General features: G+C 39.0%; 1 protein-coding gene across 3 annotated transcripts in view; it reads left to right on the forward strand.

Moving 5' to 3' along the window:
- B3galt1 (Beta-1,3-galactosyltransferase 1) overlaps positions 1–19056 on the forward strand; it is a 582026-nt gene that overhangs the window by 510432 nt on the left and 52538 nt on the right. For 2 of the 3 annotated variants that reach the window (NM_001434404.1, XM_087653542.1), the window contains 1 exon segment: positions 12120–12244. The gene's annotated coding sequence lies outside the window, so the exon portion shown is untranslated. 3 annotated transcript variants of the gene reach the window in all.

Genomic DNA, 19056 nt, shown 5'->3' on the forward strand with positions numbered 1-19056 from the left:
GGTGTATTTGCTTCTTTTTGTTCTAGAGCTTTCAGGTGTGCTGTCAAGTTGCTAATGTATGCTCTCTCCTGTTTCTTTCTTTGAAGCACTCAGAGCTGTGAGTTTTCCTCTTAGCACTCCTTTCATTTTGTCCCATAAGTTTGTGTACGTTGTGTCTTCATTGTAATTAAATTCTAAAAAGTCTTCAATTTCTTTCTTTATTTCTTTCCTGATGGAATTATCATTGAGTAGAGAGTCATTCAGCTTCTATGTGTATGTGGGCTTTCTGTTGCTTTGTTGTTATTGAAGACCTGCCGTAGGCTGTGGTGGTCCAATAGAATGCATGGGATTAATTCAATCTTCTTGTATCTGTTGAGGTTTGTTTTGTGACCGGTTATATGATCAGTTTTGGAGAAGCTACCATGAGGTGCTTAAAAGAATGTATATTCTTTTGTTTTAGGGTGAAATGTTTTTGTAGATAACTGTTAAATCCATTTGTTTTGTAACTTCTGTTAGTTTCACTGTGTCTCTATTTAGTTTCTGTCCATTGGTGAGAATGGGATGTTGAAACCTCCCACTGTTATTGTGTAAGGTTCAATATGAGCTTTGAGCTTTAGTAAGGTTTCTTTTACAAATGTGGGTGCCCTTGCACTTGGGCATAGATTTCAAAGTTGAGAGTTCTTCTTGGTGGATTTTAACATTGATGAGTATGTTTTTTGAAACTTTTTGTTGAAAGTCTATTTTATTGGATATTAGAAAGGATACTCCAGTTTTTTCCTTGGGACCATTTAAAAATTTTTCCAGCCTTTTACTCTGAGGAAGTGTCTGTCACTGAGGTATGTTTCCTGTACAGAGCAAAATTCTGAGTCTGTTTACAAATCTAGTCTATTAACCTATCTCTTTTTATTGGGAAATAGTGTCCATTGAAGTTGTGAAATATTAAGGACCGCTGATTATTGCTTTCTGTTATTTTTGCTGTTATATGTGGAATTATTTTTGTGTGGTTCTCTTCTTTTGGGTTTGTTGTATGATGATTAATTTTCTTTTTCTTTTTCTAGGGTCTAGTTTCCCTCATTGTGTTGGAGTTTTTCTTCTATTATCCTCTGTAGGCCTGGTTTTGTGGGAAGACATTGTGTAAATTTGGTTTTGTCATAGAATATCTTGGTTTCTCCATCTATGTTAATTGAGAGTTTTACTGGATATAGTAGCCTGGGCTGCTATTTGTGTTCTCTTAGGGTCTGTATGATATTTGCACAAGATCTTCTGGCTTTCATAGTCTCTGTTGAGAAGTCCAGTGTAATTCTAATAGATCTGCCTTTTTATGTTACTTGACCTTTTCTTTCCCTTACCACTTTTAATAATCTTTGTTTTGTGCATTTGGTGTTTTAATTATTATTTGATGAGAGGAATTTCTTTTCTAGTACAATCTATTTGGAGTTCTTTAGACTTTTTGTATGTTAATGGGCATCTCTTACTTTAGGTTAGGCAGGTTTTCTTCTATGATTTTGTTGAAGATATTTACTGGCTTTCTGAGTTGGGAATCTTTAATCTCTTCTATACCTATTATTCTTAGGTTTGGTTCTCTCTGGTTTTAACTGGTCTTTCTGTCTCTGACTGGAGCCTGTCCCTCCTGTAAGTTTGTGATCATGGGTGTGTCAGAATTCCTGGAATGTAAGCTGACTCCTTCCTGGGTATGGGTGGGTTGGGTGGGGAGTGGGATACAGGATTCACTCTCAGGCACATGGGCAAACTGGAAAACATTCGTGATGTCTTATTCTCTACTTCACATACACATTACTAAAACTTGTTTAAATTCCTTAGTAAAAAACTAATAATATATCTGTTTTCTATTACATTTCCTCAAATGATGTAAATGTTCTGATTTGCTTCAGTGAGTAGCCTCAATGCCGTGCCATAATATGGTGCTGACAAACTTTACCTAGGATGATTCAGGATAGGGATATTTTACATGGGAAAGTACTTCTTTTACATTCACTTATCGCATTAGCAAGGGCTGCATGGAAATTGCGATAGGTTCTCACCTCAATATGTATTTAAAAACCCCATTATCCCTGTGTATCCCCAACCTCACACACCACTTTCATTGAATTATCCTGGGAAGAAGCCACCATGACAAACCAACTATAATCTCTTGACATTGGGCAGAGAAGGGTTCTGTAAAGGTTTCTTTAGTGTCCCAACACAAGTTGAATAGCAAGGTGAAAGAATTATTCATTCTCTTTGGTTCATAGATAGGTAGGTCCCGGATACAATAGGTAATATTGTAGTTCTCACATGGGTATATTGATATGACATCTGGTAGTGCAGTCTTTCTGTGAAGCCAGGCTTCATGTAAAGTGTATGGACGAGTCAGTGCCCAGCATATGAGTTTATAACCTGGTGACTATGATTACAGGCAGTTTCAGAGATTATAAGGTATAAACGTAGATCCTAGGGGAAAATAAGGCATAGGAGAGAGAGGGCTTGGAGGCTGGTCTTCCCAGATCCCAGTGGGGCAGTTGATATCATGTTATTTGATTATTTCCTTTTTATTATTTTAAATTTTAAATTAATATTTGAATGCATGTTTTTCAATAGTTCAAGCAACACAGAAACATAGGGAATGAAAAGAAGACCCTTTGCAATGGCTTTCACACTAGCCCTCTTCTCTCCCCAGAGATCAATCCTGTTAATTATTTCCTAAGTGTTTTAGTTTGAGATCATGCCTAAATATTAAGACAATATAACAAAGTGTTTTTACTATTTATATAGTGGGATACAATCATAATTAAAAATCTCATCATATTTATCATGTCCACACTCTTTTATATATCCCTATGATATTACAATTGCTTCATCAGAAATTCTAGAGAAATTCAAGGAGTTCATCTACTCCAGGAAAGATGACTCCTTAATATTTAAAATGCTGTTATCAGTGCTGCTGCGATGTTTTTACGCTCCCTAGATTGAAAAATAATCTTAACAAAATTCTCCAATGAGGCTGATGGTACTTTAATGGAGTTGAGTTGGTGGTTTTTAATTATATATATATATATATATATATATATGAAAAGTTTATTGTGCCTACAGGTATGAGATATAATAGAAAGTACAAATAATGACAGGTATGCAGCATGGGAAAACCATGACCACCCATTCACACACCTCCTAACCCCTGCCACAATCGTCACCACACACATACATCTTGGCTGCGATATACCAGTATCAGGCTAGAAAATTCCCACTGAGGAAAGAAATTCACTTAAAGTAGCTCTTTAAAATCATCAACAATATAATTGTAAGTGGGTCATTGTTTGATTTTTCGATATTTATGTAAAGCAGATAGACTTTCTGTTCCAAAATAGCTGTTGTGTTTTGATTAGAGCATCAGAGTTTTCAAGGATGTCACGTCTCAAATGGTGTAATCACTTATACATAAGTTGATAATTGCTTTACAAAAATAAAAACCGTTGCAGTAGTAGTGGCAGAACGTGGGCCCATGTGGAGTCTTCTTTCAACCTTCAGGTTTCAACATGTTTACCTCTATTGTTTTAGAAAATATGGTGCTGGACTTTGGATGTTAAGGTATTTGTGCTCTTCGTGTAAGGAAGAGAGGAAAGAACCCTTGTGCCCATGCTCTCTGGTGGAGCCTGGTCCGAGCCGGGGCTGTATAGCATCTTACAAAGTTCTCTGACCTTCAGCAGATGGTTTTGCTCTGCATGCTTGGTTTCATTAGCTTCCTAAGCAAAAGCCTGAGAAATGAAGGAACACTCAGTCCATTTATCCAAACCTCTCCCAAGAAACACATTCCTGTTTATAGAGTACTCTTCACTGACCCATTCATACTCTAAGCCTATCACGTGTCACAGTTCCACTGAATCGTGAGCGGGATGGATAAGGCCCACATTTAGCCGCATGAAAGGGTTGCTTTTCTCACATGGGGTGGAAACCCAGGTCTCCTGTTTTCATTAGTATATTTTTCCATGAAATAACACACAAAGTATAAACACATTTGCCCTGAGATATAATGCCTCAAATCCACCCCCCTCCCATGGAAAAGAAAGTCAGCTTCTATGTATTTGGAAAAGAGATCAAGAGTGATTTAATCATTTTCTTAAAGCAACTAACTATGCTTAGTTTAATGTATACAGGTAAAAGTGGGTGACTCAGTGTAGCCGTTAAATTTAACAGTGGTCTCTCTAGCCATCTGTGTACTACAAAGCACATTACTGTTCATTACCTCCAGTTTAAGTTTCAGTTGCATCTACAAAGCCTCCGAGCTCCTACTTGGTGCCCCCACACAACAAAAACACAGAGACTCAAAGACAGTTTATCAGATAATTTTAATAGAGTCCCAGAAAATTCTGCACGTGTTCCCGAAGGTTGTCGATTGCTATCTTGGCAGAAAAATAGTTTTTTTTTATCTCATATCTGTCCAGTTAAAATGTATGACTTACTCATGGTAAGAAATCAAGCAAAAACAATCACACAAGAACAAAGCATTGGGACTTAGCACCCTTATCCAGATCTGAGCCCGAATAGGTTGCCCAGACCTCAGAGATATTCAAGGCATAGAACCATACACAGCAAGGTGTTATATTTCTCCTGAGAAAGAAAGGCTGAGTGGCTGCAAAGACCCTTAGCAAACAGAAGTATAAAGTTCACAACTTGGAAAAATAGTGTAAAATTTTATGAAACATGACGTAGGTATGACTGTATTCATGTATCATACCTGTAGAACACATAAGATTATAAATCTTCCCTTATGAACTTTTTTCTAATTTGTGTTCTCTCTCTGTCTCTCTCTCTGTGTGTGTGTGTGTGTGTGTGTGTGTGTGTGTGTGTGTGTGTGTGTTCTGAAGGTCAGAGAACAAGTAGGAATCATTTCTTTCACTATATGGATCTCAGGATTAAACTCAGGGCACCAGATTTGGCTGGAAGCGCCTCTGCCCACCTAACCATCTCTTTGTCTCTTTGTACCTGAATTTTACTCTTGAGTTCTTGGCTGATATTCATTCAGATTTAGTTCACCCTGGAGATCGTTTATGTTTATGGGCTTCAGCCGTCTTTGTTTTCCAAAGGAAAAAGACTTAAACAATGGTTCTAACCATTTTATCGTCTATTCCACAGTATTCCTAAACTTATTTCTTCAAAACTGTAGTTAAGGCCTGACAGACACTTTCACAATGTCAGGTTTATCCATCTAACCCTTCTGCAGCCTAGAGAGGAGAATGTGTCTAACATGGATATAACACGAAAGCTTTTTGGTTTTGCTAGTGTTATTGTTGTTTGTGTCGCTTGAGATGGAGGATTGCTATATAGTGCAAGCCTGGCTCCAAATGTGAGCCCTCTTTGTCTCCCTCCTGAATTTAAGACTTGTGGAGATCCACCACCACACCCAGCAGATACGCAATTTACTTTCACACTGAAGTGCTCATTAGAGCTTAGCCTATTGTGGCCAGAACTCAACTCCAAAAAGTATCATTAATCTTAGAATATAGAACTCACTGTTCAGTGTGCCCATTAAGTACAAAAGGGAGTTTCTTTGGAAATCCCACTCTTTCCAGTGCATACCTCCTGCACACTGTTGAAACTCCCCTGCCATGGCTCGAAGGTCAGTAGAGTTTGTGGAATCCACACTTAGGTAAAGAGAACGTTTCTGTTCCAGGTACATGCTACTTGCTGGTCAGCTGGAAGACATGTTTATGCTATCAGTCTTGTTTGAATGTTTCTTGGACAATATGATATTGGCCTATTGTTTTTCCCATTGTCCTTAGTAGTAATGGATGTCATATACATTTGTAAAAAAAAAAAGAAAGAGGGATCTAAAACAAAATGTCCACAGAAAACTGAAGCAAAGAACGTTCCCAGTCAGCCTCATCTCCTTATACTCAACTGCATCCAGAATGTTGATGTCAAAAATCAGATGTGCGACTCCATGAGTACTCATAGCATTGTTGACTTTTATCAGTGTTTGTAAAATGGTTGAGTGTGGCCAAAGCAGTCAATCTGGCAGTAGTAGACCCAATGAAATAATAAAGCCTTTTAGACTCCTAGAATGTTCATAATTTTAAAAAGTAGCCTCTACCATCAGGTCAGGAGATCCCATCGTTTAAAAGTCTGACAACCATGCATGTACAAGGATTGATTTCATTCATCAGAATTTGCTTGAAACAAGGTTATTTGTTAACAATTTATTTACCAAGGCTTTTATTTTCTAAGTCACTAAAACGTTCACATTCTCCAAGAGTATCATGAAATTATATCAAAAATTTTCAAGGTTCATGGGATAATATATTATTTGAACAGTAAGATCTTAAAAACAAGTTGGATTTTTCTATCTTCCTTTTAAATATTCAAGATCAAGCACATGAATCACACTTCATACGAAATGGGGGGGTTGAATACTGAAAGAGTTGCTCCTTTGAAAAAATCTAAAGAAAAGATCAGATTGTTCTTGGGAGTCCATCATACATAATCACACTCTCAATAATACCACTTGGATGAACAGAAGCATTAGCTTATTTCACATTTTACTGTCAATGAACGTTTGCTTTTAATCATTCGTATTTTCACTATATTATTCAACATTAACTGTATTTAAATACACACTAAAACATACGGGCTCACAGACATACACAGTTAGGAACTGTGTGCATGCACAGCTAAATCTATCACAATCCCTTGTTACCTGAATTATATGTCAAGCGCTGTGAAGATGGCTTAACAGGGTAAATTATTTGCCATACAAACATGAGGAACAGAGTTCAGAAACCAAGTAAAATCAAGGCGGGTTTAGTGACCTAGCCTGTAACCCACAGGAGGCAGAGAAAGAGAGTCCCCAGAGTAAGCAGGCTGTGGAAACTAGCCAAAATGGCAAGCTCTGGATTTGGTGAGAGACCCTGCCTCCATATGTAAAGTGGAGGATGATCTATGAACATGCTCAACATTGAACTTGACTACCACAGGAATGCATACACAAGAGCTTCTGTACCAATACACAGACAAACATGCAAATGCATATACATGGACAAATTCCACATACGAATATGACCACCCACCTTCTGTTTCTGTCACCAGACCTTCCCAGTCATGATGCACCATATGCTTTGAAGCTGAATCCAAAATAAATCTATCCTTCTTTAAGTTGTTTTTATCAGATATTTTGCTGCAGCATTTAAATACACTAACTAATATGGGAATTGAGCTGATTTAGGGTCCAAATGTTGCTCAAATCATATGTCATCAATTCATATAAAATGAAAACATTGACATAAATTAAGCCTGGCCCCGAGGTTTGAGATGTATATTGGGTTTGTCTTTTGTAAGACAAAGTAATATTATGCAACAAAGGAGCATTTGAAGGAAATGTGTCTTCCCTTTCTCATTGATGCTCGCTACAGAAATGTAGCAGATGATAGAATTCTGAATTGGTTCTTTCTAATTCTAGTCTTGTGTGCTAAAATTACAACTTCTTGGGCTGGAAAAATAACTCGGTTGGTAAAGTGCTTGCTACACTAAACAGGAGAACCTCATTTGGATCTCGAGATCCTACATAAAAAACCAGATGGGACAGCATGTGCTGGAATTCCTCATGCTTGAGAGACAGAGGATCTATTAGAGTCTGATAGCCAACTATTCCTGAACTCCAGGAGTAGTGAACTCCAGGTTTACTAATAGACGCCATCTCAAAAAGTAAGATAGAGCCACTGAGGAAGAGACCCCACTCTTACCCTCTGACCTCTACATGCATATGCACACATGCCTGAACATACATGAAGAGCAAAGCTGAGAGAGATTTCTTTATGGTCTGTCTGTCTGTCAATTAAATATTGTTGTCTGCCTTTGTTGTGCGCACGCTGTCTCCCAAGGCATAAAAGGATACACACCATTCAAAGGTAGTTTGAGTAAAGAACATTGAACATAGGCAGATTTATTTAGAATTGTGAACTTCTAAAGTTCCTGCTGCCCCATTACTGAGATTCCAGAATGTATTTGTAACTGTAGATAGCAACTTGGTCAGTTTGCCTTCATAGACATTAACCTTGGAAATAGCTGAAATCCTTTAACCTAAAACCGTATGTGAACTGGACAATAACTTTAGTATCATCCCCCACTTGGCCTAACGTGGCTCCAAAGTTAATTTGTTACTAAGCAAAGATATGGCATAATTAGTGTCATTCCACTTCACTAGGATAAGTGAAGAGCTAGGAGAGGCTGGTAATACCATCTAAGTAAACTCTCGCGGACTTTCCTATACTTTTTCAGGGCTTAGTCATGACCAGTGCTTAAACTTTTACAAAATCACATAGACATTGGAGTTCATTCCAACATACCCATGTGTGTGTGTGTGTGTGTGTGTGTGTGATACCATCTGTTTTATATATAATTATATATGTATATATGTATATATAAAGACAAATATATATGTATACAAGATCATATATATATATATATATGTATGTATGTATATATGAGGAGACTATGCCTGAAACAATATAAAACCTCTTAGTATAATATGCAATTTCCTATTTATTATAACCTATGCAATTTCCTTTTGGGGGGACTTTTATTAAATTTTTTATTAGATATATTTCTTTTCTTACATTTCAAATGTTATTCCCCTTCCCGATTTCCTGTCCATAAGCCCCATTTCCTCCCTTCCCCTCCCCCATGCAGTATTCCCCCTATACATCCTGCTTATTGCCCCCCATATTCCCTTGCACAATTTCCTTTTTATATATAACCTTTAGTATAATACGAAATTCCCTCTCTATAACCCATATATAATTAAGGACTGATCACAGGGATCTGGGCCTAAAGAGATACAGAAACATTCTTTCTAATCCAGGTTTTGCTGGCCAATCAGCTTCCCAGGGATTAAGGGCTAAAGTATGGCAACCTGATTCCTAGCATTACCTATGGCCGTTTACAAATGCCCCATCCCAACCATCACAGGAATGGCTAAACCAATGCTGGGAAGTGACAGACACCACACAGCACCGTGGAACCCATGTATTCAGCCTGTAGCACACCCTAGTCTCTGCAGGGTCAGCTCGGATGTGCTGTGAGAGCATCTCTAGCCACACCTACACAGCAAGCATTGTTCCAGGGACAGGGCCTAATGCACAGATATCTTGGCATCTCAAATTCTAATTGTCAGGGACAGCTGCTCTGACAAAGAGAAAGTTAAGTTCATTATTGATGAAATTTAGAGCTGGGAAGCCCTCTGTCTCCTCATCGGAGTCCACTGACTATGGGATCAGCTGTTTCCTATGCCTCGTTTCCCACTGAGTCACAGAAGTTACCTTGATAAGCAAATAGGCAACTGATCACTCTGCTCTGTCCTTTTCTATTGTCTCAATCCACTTCTTCCTTCCCACAGCCTTGATCCAGTGTGGCCAGAAGCTGAGACTAGAGATTTGCATGCAAAGTCCTTTGTTATCCCAGTGAGAGGTGGGAAGACCAGGGAGGTTAAACCTTCTGTCTAACTTACTGCTGTCTTACTTACCCCAAAAATGTCTCTAAGATTCTCACTTAGTTCACACGAATAAATATGCTCACAGAATAAGTGAATTTCTCACCCATAATTGGCATTGGCAAAATTTCTTCTTGCAAAAGGAAATTTAGAGTTTAAAAAAAAAAAGACAATACTGACAGAATGTAATAGAATAGTGTAGCGGGAGAACTATCATTCTTAGTCTGGTGGAAGTGCAAATTAAATTAAAATGTAGGCGACAAATGTTGAGTCTAAGTTATTTCCTTATAAACACACACACACACACACACACACACACACACACACACACACACACACACACAAATTATGTAGTCAGTTTTCAGTGATTTGCCCAAAGAGAAATAGCAATACTGGCAATTAACCAAAAGAATAGACAATGAACAAATTAATTTCTACCTGACTTTGAAATGCTGTTTTGTATTCTAGAAGCAGCATTTGAATGGAGTTGCACTGTACATTCTAGAACGTTACAGTGCCTCTAGCCTAATTACTGAAATTATACGGGAGAAGTCAAAGGGGTTTGTACTTTTCTCCATGGGAGCAGTCAAAGGATGAAACATGGATTGAACTTTTCATTTCGTCCTGTAAAGCAGGTCTCTGTGTTCTGTGTTATCTCTATGGTGAGATGTCTTTGCTTTGGATAATAATAAGTTTGCATCTATTGTACTATGTTAGCATTATTATTATTATTATTATTATTATTGTTGTTGTTGTTGTTATTATTATTATTATTGCACTAAGAAACTTGCATCTCTTTGTCTTCTGGTTTCTATTTTTGCAGGTATTAGTGGAAATTAATTATTCTGGCTAAAAGAAACCCACCCCAACATTTCGCCTGCCCTTGTTTGGTGGACTTCAATTCTTTTAATATCTTAATAAAAAAACATATAATTACTTCAGAATAGGTATGCAAAGTACAGAGTATGTTTAAATAAGACTTGAAATATTTCAACTACGATATCTGCCCATGGAAAAGTTGATTTAACAACTTGCAAGTTATCTCATTCTTTTTGAGGTCACAGTGGTGATTTTTCCTTGGTAAAAATCGAGTTGAATAGAGTTGAAGAGTAGCTGGTATAGCGACTTACTTATGGTTTCACTCATTAGCATGATTTCCTTCAACTTATGCTTCCTTCCTATTTTTTCATTCAGTGTTTTTCATAAATATGACATGTTAGCACTGCACAGAATTCAGTATTTATGTTATATTTAGCTCTTTCTTTCGCACATATTTTTTTATATAAGCAAGGGAAAATATTTAATAGTCTAGAGAAAAGTCTTCTTCCTGGTGTTATTTTCCTGAATTCGACGCTCATTTTTTGGGTTATTAAAAGTTTTGTCCATGTACATTACTTTATCATCGTCATGCAAACAATCTCCTATAACTATGGACTTTTACATTCACATTTAAAATTAATATAGCCTAACACTCAACTATTTATATACTCTCCTATTTGTACGTAGTCATACGGTACAATCCCATTTCAGAATAATACAATTTTTCATGGATAAGACATTGCCAAGGACTTTAGTGACAGAGTGCTTCCTGAAGGACTTCTTTGGACCAAGTTCAGTTTACTATATTTGAGTACCTGAAGGGTATCTTGAGTCGGACACTGCCTAAGCTCTGATGATGCAGGCTGAACAGTGGAACGCTCTCTTCTCTAAAAACCACGCACAAGACTTGTATTTCTCACAGGACAAATAGTATAAAAACTTAAGAAGGATTTCTTGATAGCACTAGGTAACAATTACAATGGCACTCAGGTTCAGTCAGCATCCCGTGAGTGTCAGCAATTGCTACAAATACACTTAGCATTTGTTATGACAATATAGTGAGCCATGCATGCCTACCTTGTGCAAACGCTGTTCCGTCAGTAACACAGACACTGTTATTTTCCTTGTTTTGCATGTGGAACCTAGGGAGGTTCTGTTATATTTAAGCTGAACCTAACAGCATCCGTTACACAAAAACAACAGCCATGTTAAAAAAAAAAATCACTTCGACGACCCCAACCATGAACTTATTTCATTGCTACTTCATAACTGTAATTTTGCTACTATTATGAATCATAATGTAAATATCTGTTAGCGTGTGGGGATCATGATGCACAAGTTGAGAACCATTGCACTACATCATGGATAACTCTGGTTCTTATGTAGCCTTTGGCTTTACGTGTGCCTATATGAAGTTCCATTTATTTAATCAAATCCTAACATGTACACGTCAATAAATTCCACATAGAGTATATATTTCTAGTGTCCTTGAAAATCTGAATCTATGACATCATTGGGCCTGTTTTTTCCTTATGGTATCGAGGGCAACCATCAGCTTGGCCTGAGTCACAGCTGGCTCTCTAGCAGGTCACACGATCACTAGACAGACACTGTCATTACCAATCCACTGCCCTACTGACCTGGCTTTACATCCTCCCCTAGAACTGGCTCAAACTTCCTTTTATTCTTTTAAGCTTTCAAGACTTCTATATTCCAGTCTTGCTCATGCCCCATTCTTGTAACTAGAAAAACATTTTAAATTGGGGGATTCTGTCTTTGTTCTCTCAAACCCAATTTACTTCTTTGATATATAAACTTTTCCCTCTTTCTGGTTTCTCCTTAGGGTTCTGCAATTCGGCATTCAGTGGCTTCTGGAGTGAGCCTCTCAGATCTCTACAGACCAATGGAGACGAAGCTGCATGTTCTGTAGCTGTAGTGAGAAGAAAGGCAGCAAGCTTGGTCCAAAAGGTAGGAGAAGAGTTCAGTGCTCTATGTGGATCTGGTCACAGAGGAAAGTCACTGCAATGACATAAGACCGGAAGTTATTCTGTAATAACTAGTGAATGATAAGCAATGTTGACCTTCATTTATTAGTGTCTACCTGCTTTGGTATGTAAAACCCCCTTGCTATGAAAGACAAGAAGAAGAAGAATCATTGATTAATAACTACAGCTTTAAACACCATATTTACAGATGTCTTTGAAACTTTGGACTGCTTTGGGTAAATGGCCTCCTTGAAAATGAACTGCTGGGATTCATTAAAGATTTGTGTATTTATTTATTTAATGTGTATGAGTACACTGTAGCTGTCTTCAAACACACCAGAAGAGGGCGTCAGATCACCTTATAGATGGTTGTGACCCACCACATGGGTGCTGGAAATTGAACTCAGGACCTCTGGAAGAGCAACCAGTGCTCTTCAGGTGACCTGAGATGATGCCTTTTAAAATCCATTTCTCTAAAGCCATTGCTAATTGGTTTTGAATCTTTGGTGAAATAACCTTGCCTCACAGGGCAATTATACTCCAATCAATTCTTACTTAAGTTGAACATAAGAAATTTGTATATGAAAGTGATGGAAGGGTTATTAAAAATATCTACAATGCAAATGATTGTTAAAATAATTTTACTGAAAGGAATAAGAAGGACGACAAGCAGAAAGCACCTTCATATGTGATTTGCACTAAATAGCATAAGGCAATAAAATGTTTTGCAAACTTTCTGCAGTGTGGTTTGGTAAGAGCACAATCCTTACAAGAGGACACTGGATTTGGCTTGATTCTTAGCCAACACCTGCCTATGTACTGTTGCAGATCCCGTATCCTGCCTAAACTATCATCTCCTTATCTATGAAATGGCCAGCTATCTCCAAGTGCCTTCTAAGAGTCCGCTGGACCATGAGGAAACCTGTTGTTGAAGGGGTTGATGGGAAGGGGGTTTTCTGAGTTAATTCCCAACAAGATGATTTTTCAAAATCAAACTCAACAAAATGTCAGTGCACTGTGGACCTCTGTGTGTGTGTGTTGGTGTGTGTGTGTGTGTGTGTGTGTGTGTGTGTCTTTGTTTTTAGCAATTTGCACCAGCTATATTAGTTTCCATTGTCTTTTCTTTATGGGTGGACTTGGACCCTTTTCTTCTTGACAGCATGCTCACTCATTTATGCCCTCCTGGACAGAGGTAAGAAGAGGGATGGCGGGGTGGAGTTAGCAGTCACCGAGAAGGACAGATGTCACCAGATGTTCATGCTGTTATAGCCATAATACTCTCAGAATCTAAACCAATGCATTCGGCATTTAAATATGCAAGGCGGACTGAGCACAGGGTCAAAGCCTACCCTGTCTTCCGTTGTAAGAGATCAATGGGAGCCAACTAAAAAAGAAACCCAACAATAAAATAATAGCACAACTAAAAACTGTGATGAGCATCAGGGTGTGCATGACTAGACCTGGGTATCAGCAAGAGGTATGAGTACCCAAGTGTGATGGTTTGTGTATGCTTAGTCCAGGGAGTGGCACTGTTAGGAGGTATGGCTCTGTTGGAGTAATTGTGGTCATTCCCCCTGTTTCTATGAGGGTGCTTCCCCACCCACCCACCCGCTCCTGCCTCAGCAGCCTAGCATTCCCCTAACACTGGGGCATCAAGTCTCCACATGACCAAGGGGCTCCCCTCCTATTGAAGCCAGATAAAGCAATATTCTGGTACATATGTGGCTGGAGCCATGGGTCCCTCCATGTATACTCTTTGGTTGGTGGTTTAGTCCCTGGAAACATTGGAGGGTCTGGTTGATTGATATTATTATTATTATTCCTATGGGGTTGCAAACCCCTTCGGCTTATTTAGTCCTTCCTCTAACTCCTCCATTGGGGTCCCAGCACTCAGGCCAATGGTTGGCTGCATGCTTCCACATATGTATTGGTCAGGTTCTGTCATAGCCTCTGAGGACAGCTACACCAGGCTCCTGTCAGCAAGTGCTTCTTGGAATCAGCAATAGTGTCTGGGTTTGGTATCTACAAATGGGATGGATACCTTGGTGGGTCAGTCTCTGAATGGCTTTCCTTTAGTCTCTGCTCCACTCTTTGTCACTGCATTTCCTTTTGATAGGAGTAATTCTGGAGTAATATTTTTGAGAAGGGTGAGTGGCCCCATCCCTCAACTGGGGGCCATGCACACCTTCTGGATATGGTCTCTTCAGGTTTTCTCTCTCCTTTGTTGGGTATTTCAGCTAATGTCATTCCTGTTGGGTCCTGGGAATCTCTTGAGTCCTTGGCATCTGGGAACTTCTAATGACTACCCCTGGCTCCCCATCCCCCACTGCTACACACCTCTGTTCAAATTCCTGACCCTCTGTACTTCTCCCCCACCCCTGACTCCTCCTACACCTGATCTTGCCCCCTTTTTTTGTCCTCCTCCTCTCTCCCTCCCAGATGCTTCCCTCCCTCTACTTCAGTGATTATTTTCTTCCCCTTTGAGTTCTTTCTGAATTGGACTGAAGTATCCAGAGTTTGGTCTTCCTTCTTGTTGAATTTCATATGATGTGTGAGTTGTATTTCTTTTCTTTTCCTTTCTTTCTTTTTTTTTTTTTTTTGGCTAATATCACGAGTGTGTCCTCCATTTCTGGATTGCAATTCATCCAATCTGGAATAAACTACAATCCAGAAATGGACACACTTGCAATCCAGATCTTTTTTTTTTTTTAATTAACTTGAGTATTTCTTATATACATTTCGAGTGTTATTCCCTCTCCCGGTTTCCGGGCAAACATCCCACTAATCCCTCCCCCTCCCCTTCTTTATGGGTGTTCCCCTCCCCATCCTCCCCCCTTGCCAACCTCCCCCCAACAGTCTAGTTCACTGGGGGTTCAGTCTTAGCAGGACCCAGGGCTTCCCCTTCCACTGGTGCTCTTACTAGGATATTCATTGCTACCTATGAGGTCAGAGTCCAGGGTCAGTCCATGTATAGTCTTTAGGTAGTGGCTTAGTCCCTGGAAGCTCTGGTTGCTTGGCATTGTTGTACATATGGGGTCTCGAGCCCCTTCAAGCTCTTCCAGTTCTTTCTCTGATTCCTTCAACGGGGGTCCTATTCTCAATTCAGTGGTTTGCTGCTGGCATACGCCTCTGTGTTTGCTGTATTCTGGCTGTGTCTCTCGGGAGAGATCTACAACCGGCTCCTGTCAGCCTGCACTTCTTTGCTTCATCCATCTTGTCTAATTGGGTGGCTGTATATGCATGGGCCACATGTGGGGCAGGCTCTGAATGGATGTTCTTTCTGTGTCTGTTTTAATCTTTGCCTCTCTATTCCCTGCCAAGGGTATTCTTGTTTCCCTTTAAAGAAGGAGTGAAGCATTCACATTTTGATCATCCGTCTTGAGTTTCATGTGTTCTATGCATCTAGGGTAATTCAAGCATTTGGGTTAATAGCCACTTATCAATGAGTGCATACCATGTGTGTTTTTCTGTGATTAGGTTACCTCACTCAGGATGATATTTTCCAGTTCCAACCATTTGCCTACGAATTTCATAAAGTCATTGTTTTTGATAGCTGAGTAATATTCCATTGTGTAGATGTACCACATTTTCTGTATCCATTCCTCTGGTTTTTTTTTTGATATATTTTTACAATTGCCTATTAGAAATACACTATTTTTGTGATTAAATACTTAGGGATAACTCAGTTCTAAACCTAGATGTTGCAAACTAGGAACTGACTTGAATGCCGAAGTATTTGTTTAATCTAGTACTTAGATTAAAAAAATACATGCATATTTATTTTAGATAGTATTTTTCTTCCAATTTACAGAGATTTTTGCATTTCGATCAATTGGAAACATTTAAAAATTGCTCCCAGTGTGACTTCGGACATGGGATAGCTTGCGCATGCACACACACATATACACACACACTCACAGTCACAAGGGTGAATAGCTATAATTAATTATATTGGAGCTCATCCAAGAAATCTTCTTACACTTACCACCTCTTCAAATTCATGAGCACCTCAAGCAAACATTCTGTGAATTAGTATTAATACTAAAACATGGCGACCTTGGTAGTGTATTTTATTGACAAATTTTATGTTGTTATTATCTTTGAAACATAATAAAAATAAGGTGAACATTGATAACAGAAAATTGAGCATAATTTTCAACCACAGCTTTCCTCTTTCATATTGAGAACGCTATTGGCTGAATGTAGTAAAAACAATATTCTTGTATAAAATATAAAATATAAAAGATGAAGTCTTAAGAGATTCATCAAGCAAATATTTTTAAATTTATTTTTGTTATACACTTTTAAAACATGCTTAACTATTTTGAAATTTACAATACATTATTAAGAATAGTCAACACATAGTGCAAAAATTACCAAAATCATCCTTCTGTTTACCTATAATTTGTAGCTTTAACTAGGATCATTGTATTTTAAAAAAATAGCGTTTATCCCTTGTAAAATGTGATGGGCTTCATTGTGATATTTCAAACAAGTACGTTTCATACTTTGACTATATTCATTCTCTATCACTCTCTCCTACTCTCTCCTCTTTGTCATGCTGGGAACCTATTTATTTCCAAATACCTCCACTCCTACACTCTTTTTTTTTTATTAACTTGAGTATTTCTTATATACATTTCAAGTGTTATTCCCTTTCCAGGTTTCCGGGCAAACATCCCCCTCCCCCCTCCCCTTCCTTATGGGTGTCCCCCTCCCAACCCTCCCCCCATTGCCGCCCTCCCCCCATAGTCTAGTTCACTGGGGGTTCAGTCTTAGCAGGACCCAGGGCTTCCCCTTCCACTGGTGCTCTTACTAGGATATTCATTGCTACCTATGGGGTCAGAGTCCAGGGTCAGTCCATATATAGTCTTTAGGTAGTGGCTTAGTCCCTGGAAGCTCTGGTTGCTTGACATTGTTGTACTTTTGGAATCTCGAGCCCCTTCAAGCTCTTCCAGTTCTTTCTCTGATTCCTTCAACGGGGGACCTATTTTCAGTTCAGTGGTTTGATGCTGGCATTCGCCTCTGTATTTGCTGTATTCTGGCTGTGTCTCTCAGGAGAGATCTACAACCGGCTCCTGTCAGCCTGCACTTCTTTGCTTCATCCATCTTGTCCAATTGGGTGGCTGTATATGTATGGGCCACCTGTGGGGCAGGCTCTGAATGGGTGTTCCTTCAGTCTCTGTTTTAATCTTTGCCTCTCCCTTCCCAGCCAAGGGTATTCTTTTTCCTCATTTAAAGAAGGAGTGAAGCATTCACATTTTGATCATCCGTCTTGAGTTTCCTTTGTTCTAGGGATCTAGGGTAATTCAAGCATTTGGGCTAATAGCCACTTATCAATGAGTGCATACCATGTATGTCTTTCTGTGATTGGGTTAGCTCACTCAGGATGATATTTTCCAGTTCCAACCATTTGCCTACGAATTTCATAAACTCGTTGTTTTTGATAGCTGAGTAATATTCCATTGTATAGATGTACCACATTTTCTGTATCCATTCCTCTGTTGAAGGGCATCTCGGTTCTTTCCATTTTCTGGCTATTATAAATAAGGCTGCGATGAACATAGTGGAGCACGTGTCTCTTTTATATGTTGAGGCATCTTTTGGGTATATGCCCAAGAGAGGTATAGCTGGATCCTCAGGCAGTTCAATGTCCAATTTTCTGAGGAACCTCCAGACTGATTTCCAGAATGGTTGTACCACTCTGCAATCCCACCAACAATAGAGGAGTGTTCCTCTTTCTCCACATCCTCGCCAGCATCTGCTGTCACCTGAGTTTTTGATCTTAGCCATTCTCACTGGTGTGAGGTGAAATCTCAGGGTTGTTTTGATTTGCATTTCCCTTATGACTAAAGATGTTGAACATTTCTTTAGGTGTTTCTCAGCCATTCGGCATTCCTCACCTGTGAATTCTTTGTTTAGCTCTGAACCCCATTTTTTAATAGGGTTATTTGTTTTCCTGCGATCTAACTTCTTGAGTTCTTTGTATATTTTGGATATAAGGCCTCTATCTGTTGTAGGATTCGTAAAGATCTTTTCCCAATCTGTTGGTTGCTGTTTTGTCCTAACCACAGTGTCCTTTGCCTTACAGAAGCTTTGCAGTTTTATGAGATCCCATTTGTCGATTCTTGATCTTAGAGCATAAGCCATTGGTGTTTTGTTCAGGAAATTGTTTCCAGTGACCATGTGTTCCAGATGCTTCCCTAGTTTTTCTTCTATTAGTTTGAGTGTGTCTGGTTTGATGTGGAGGTCCTTGATCCACTTGGACTTAAGCTTTGTACAGGGTGATAAGCATGGATCGATCTGCATTCTTCTACATGTTGCCCTCCAGTTGAACCAGCACCATTTGCTGAAAATGCTATCTTTTTTCCATTGGATGGTTTTGGCTCCTTTGTCAAAAATCAAGTGACCATAGGTGTGTGGGTTCATTTCTGGGTCTTCAATTCTATTCCATTGGTCTATCTGTCTGTCTCTGTACCAATACCATGCAGTTTTTATCACTATTGCTCTGTAATACTGCTTGAGTTCAGGGATAGTGATTCCCCCTGAAGTCCTTTTATTGTTGAGGATAGCTTTAGCTATCCTGGGTTTTTTGTTATTCCAGATGAAATTGCAAATTGTTCTGTCTAACTCTTTGAAGAATTGGATTGGTATTTTGATGGGGATTGCATTGAATCTGTAGATTGCTTTTGGTAAAATGGCCATTTTTACTAAATTAGTCCTGCCAATCCATGAGCATGGGAGATCTTTCCATCTTCTGAGGTCTTCTTCAATTTCTTTCCTCAGTATCTTGAA

Source organism: Rattus norvegicus, chromosome 3 (genome assembly GCF_021556685.1).
Source record: "Rattus norvegicus strain SHRSP/BbbUtx chromosome 3, alternate assembly SHRSP_T2T, whole genome shotgun sequence".
NCBI classification, from domain to species: Eukaryota; Metazoa; Chordata; class Mammalia; order Rodentia; family Muridae; genus Rattus; species Rattus norvegicus.